The 4,880-nt window shown below is 51.1% G+C and overlaps 1 pseudogene across 1 annotated transcript; it reads left to right on the top strand.

Moving 5' to 3' along the window:
- Positions 1-2,323: 2,323 nt before the first annotated feature.
- Positions 2,324-2,803, top strand: LOC308247203 (small ribosomal subunit protein uS8-like; annotated as a pseudogene). Its single transcript has one exon. The product of its transcript is annotated as a small ribosomal subunit protein uS8-like (transcript).
- Positions 2,804-4,880: the final 2,077 nt, after the last annotated feature.

Raw genomic sequence — 4,880 nt, 5'->3', positions numbered from 1 at the left:
AACTCTCCTCCCCCAGTCACTGGAGACAGCCTGGAGTCTTGGGGACTGTCAGGCTGTAAAATGGCCAAGTGAAGTCATGTCTGCTGACTCCTCACAGGCAGCCTTGGGCTAAAGATTTAATTGCAGAGCATGTATGATTTTATAACCTGCTACTTTTAACTAGTCTCTCCTTAGACATTGGCGGAAAGAGAGGAGCATAGGAGCATCTTACCCACATCCCTGGGCTGGCATCTGAGTGTTATAGGAGGTTGCGGGGGGGTGGGGGGGGGCATGGGGCTCATGCTGCCCTTCCTCAGCTTAGCTCTTATGGCCAAGGGGCTTCAAAATACACAATCATCTCCTTCTGTCCCCAACACACACCCTTCCTGCAAGGGAAACAATGGTAATAATAGTGTACACCTGCACAGAATCTCCCATCCACCTTAGCTAAACCAGAGCCTGTGTTTATCCCATTTAAGTGACTCACACATATTAACTCCTGCCACAAAAAGTGCACTGTGAAGTTGTGAAATGGTAAGACAGACTCTGCTCTTAAAGGATTTATAGTTGGGTGGAGCAGAAGAAGGGTAAGGTCTCATGTAGGAGGTTAATACGTGAGGGATGAAGATATCTATATATATAAAAGCCTAAGTGACAATCACAACCAAATGAACTACCGAACAGACTGCATGGGGTGACCAGGCCAGCAGGAGGGTTAGTGAGGGTCGACCAAACGACCAAGCAGCAGGCTGTGTGGGGCGACCAGGCCAGCAGGGGGGTTAGTGAGGGGCGACTAGGTTGGCAAAGGGGGGCAGTGAAGGGTGACCAGGCTGACAAGAGGGGGCAGTTGGGGGTGACCAGGCCAACATGGGGGGCAGTAAGGGGTGACTAGGCCAGCAGGGGGCAGTTAGGGGTGACCAGGCCAGCAGGGGGGCAGTAAGGGGCAACCAGGCTGGCGGGGGGGGGGCAGTTAGGGGTGACCAGGCCAGCATGGGGGGGCAGTTAGGGATGATCAGGCAGGGAGGCAGGTGAGCGGTTAGGAGCCAGTGGTCCATATTGTGAAAGGGATGTTCAACTTCCAGTTTAGGCCCGATCCACAGGATCCAAGTGGTTCCAGATTGGAGAGGGTGCAGGCTGGGCTGAGGCCGCCCCCCCACCCCCCCACCGTGCACGAATTTTGTGCACCAGGCCTCTAGTAATAGTATAAGGGATGAGGTGTCAGAACTGCAGGTCAGCGAAGCTGTCTAGGAATGGCCAGCATAGGGTGAGATGCCTGAAATACCTGATGAATGAAAGGTTGACTGACTGAGTTGTTTTATTAACCAGATGGAGAGGGGAGGCAGGAATAGCAGAGAAACAGTCTGAGCCAAGGTGTGGCATCAGGAATGAGCAAACACAATTTGACATCTGTGGGATACACATCTGAAAGAAAGGAGAAATAAAGCTGAAAAAGTTTACTAGTAGTAGGGCCACATTTTTGAACTACTTTAAATGTCAGGTCAAGAAGTTTAAAAGATCCCTTGTAGATCAAAATTGCCATTATAAAACACATTTTCTGAATTTGGCAGCAAAACAGGGAATAATCAGAAAAACAATGGCAGCTGTGGTGGATAGGTGTGAAGTGTAGAGCTGGAGGCACAGAGGCAGGTGAGGATTCTGTTGAGGTGTTACAGAAGACCAGAGTAAAACCAAGCAACGCTTAGAGAAAGGGAGTTATTATGTGCAGGCCCAGAGAAAAGTGTGTCTTTCAAATTCTGCCCCCCCTCCCCAACATGGAGGAAACTTTTTCTATTTATACTTTTTCTAGCTCTTTGTCTCCCAAATTTGGAATGAAACTTCCGGGCCTTCTGAGAAAGAAGGCCTGCATGCTGGGAAGGGGCCATGAGACCATATCTTAAGGCCTGGCCTGATGCCAGCACTGACAGCTCTGTCTGGGGCATAGTTTATGGCTTATCTGGAATGGGAGTAGTCTTATTTTCCTTATTATTTAAGCAAGAAAGCGTTTACAGAAGCCAAAATAGCAGGGTTAAAATTTCAAACAGCAGTTTTTATAGAAGATGGATGCTTCAGAGGTATGAGGAATCTGGGCCAGGGCCAGGCCCAGGCTGAAATGCAAGTGGGGGTTCCTGGGCCTGGCTCTTGACACTGCCTTCCTCTTCTCTTAACAGCTGGGGCTTGCTGCTGGCCAGCTTCAGCCTCACCCCATCCTGGGGGTAAGTTCTGACCCAAAAAAGGATAAGGAGGCTTTTATCAGCAACTCTCATGAGCTCTGGCTGGTGGTCACTTTCCTGAATGGATGAAAAACAATAACAGACTCTTTCCATCATTGGTCTGTGCCACCACAATGGTGCGCATGAATGTCCTGGCTGATGCTCTGAAGAGTATCAACAATGCTGAAAAGAGAGGCAAATGCCAGGTTCTCATTAGGCCGTGCTCCAAAGTCTTCGTCCAGTTTCTGACTGTGATGATGAAGTGAATTTGAAATTATTGATGACCACAGAGCTGGGAAAATTGTTGTGAACCTCACAGGCAGGTTGAACAAGTGTAGAGTAATCAGCCCCAGATTTGATGTGCAACTCAAAGATCTAGAAAAATGGCAGAACAACTTGCTTCTGTCCCGTCAGTTTGGTTTCATTGTACTGACAACCTCAGCAGGCATCAGGAACCATGAAGAAGCAAGACGAAAACACACAGGAGGGAAAATCCTGGGATTCTTTTTCAAGGGATGTAATACATATGAGGAAATAAAATGCCTCAAAGGACTCTGGTGCTTCACTCAGTCGTTTTGAACGTGACAGCAGAGTGGCAGGAGCTCCTGCGGCGGTGTGCAAGCCTTTGTGTTATTTGGTGAATGCTGTTTCCCTGAAGTGACCAAGAAAGTCTTGTGATAACTCACTCGTCACGCTCATGCTCAGCAGAGGATGGTGTCTGGCCCTGGATGGTTGCATCTGGTTGGGGTCCAGGCAGTGAAGCTGTCCCTTTCTGGAGTCTTATGTCAACCCTGGAAGGAGTGGTGCCTTTCCTGTTTTTAGTTTGACAGTAGTGCTCATTTCAGGCACTGTTGTTAACTGCCCTGAAAATACATGGTTGGTTAACTATGTAAGTGGTTAATATGGAAGCAGGCAGGAAGACATCTAGAGCCCACAGCTCGCTGAATAAGACCCATCTCAAAGTAAATTTGGATGGCATGTCAGTAGCATTTGCACAATGTGTTCGTAAAATGGTATTTTAACTAGTTTTACTGTAAACCTGTCACAACTGTATTCCTGGAGTTGAGTGAATGAGTTTGCTGGACCACTTTACCTGGGAAATGCTTATAAAGAGGGCAGGCTGGCTTCTGTGAAATAGATGAGGGCTCCACTCCCATTTTATAACATTTTGTGTTCAGAATGTTAAAATTTTAATATGTAATAAAAAAGGAAAGAAAACAGTAACAGAGAAGTGCCTAGCTTGGTACCTGGCACACAGTGGCATACAGCCTGTGGTGCTAACCCTAGACCCTGCTGCACCCTCTTGACCCCATAAATGCTACTTCCTCTAGATAATGGACTGCACTGCCCCCAGTACACTGGAGCTGTTTAGGGCTCTGAATTCTAAGCTGCTGTGGTCAAGCTTCTTGTGGTTCCAAAGTCAGGAACCACCTGGCTCCATGTAGGCTTGTGTCTCCCCCATCCTCCACCTTGTTGGCTCTGCCTGCTGAACCACACCATCCCCTAGTCTGGAATAGTAGAAAGAGGGATAAACCTAGGTGTGAATTCAGCTGTCTTTCACCCGCTGTGTGTTCTTGGCAAGTTAACTGCTCTTTGAGAATCATTTTCCTCATTTGTAGAAAAGGGCCAATACTCATCCTATCTAATAAAAGAATAGTATGGTAATTGACCATCACTTCGTGATACCCACAGCCAATCAGGAGGGAGTATGCAAATTAGCAGGATAAAGATGGCGGCAGCCACAGAGCTAGCTGGAGTGGACGGGAGGCTTGGACTGGCTGCTGAAGGAGGACCTGTGGGCGGCGACCACAGAGCCAGCCTGAGTGTGCGGGAGGCTTGGGTTGTCTGGGCTGGCCGCCAAGGGAGGGGCCTGCAAATGACCCTCAGCCCCTCACCCAGGCTGGCCATGCCATCATCGGGATGAGGGTCCCCGCTGGGGGTCGTGGCCAATATGAAAATGGCCCTCAGCCCCTTATCCAGGCTGGCCACTCCCCCATGGGGTGAGGGTCCCTGCTTGGGGGCATGGCTAGCCTGCAAACAGCCCTCAGCCCCTCACCCAGGCTGGCCAGGCACCCCAGTGGGGACCCCCACCCTGAAGAGCATGTGGCCAGCCTGAAAATGGCCCTCAGCCCCTCACCCAGGCTGGCCACACACCCCCAGCAGGGACCCTCACCCTATGGGGGCATGGCTGGCCTGCAAACTGCCCCAGCCCCTTGCTCAGGCCAGCACCATCCCCAGTGGGGACCCCCACCCCAATGGAGGTGTGGCCAGCCTGCAAACCACCACAGGCCTCTTGCCCAGGCCGCCCTGCCCCCAAGGGAACTGCCACCTTGATCCGGGACACCCTTCAGCCGGCTCTCACCTGTGCACCAGGCCTCTATCTATACTAATAAAAGGGTAATATGCTAATTAGACTGGGAGACCTTCCAGGAGATCTTCCGGACGTTCTTCTGGACAAAGCCATGGTGGCGGGACCAAGGTAGAGGCGGTTAGGGGCCAAGAGGGGTGGGCAGTTGTGGGTGATCAGGCCAGGATGGGATGGTAGTTGTGGGTGATCAGGCTGGTGGGGGGGGCCATTGGGGGTGATCAGTCCGGCAGGGGGGGGGCAGTTGGGGGTGAGCAGGCCAGCAGACGGGGCAGGTGGGGGCAAGCAGGCCAGCAGGGGGGGCAGTTGGGGCAATCAGGCCAGTG

This window comes from Plecotus auritus, assembly GCF_963455305.1.
Source record: "Plecotus auritus genome assembly, chromosome: 1".
Lineage (NCBI taxonomy): Eukaryota > Metazoa > Chordata > Mammalia > Chiroptera > Vespertilionidae > Plecotus > Plecotus auritus.
This window is presented reverse-complemented; position numbering and strand designations above follow the sequence as displayed.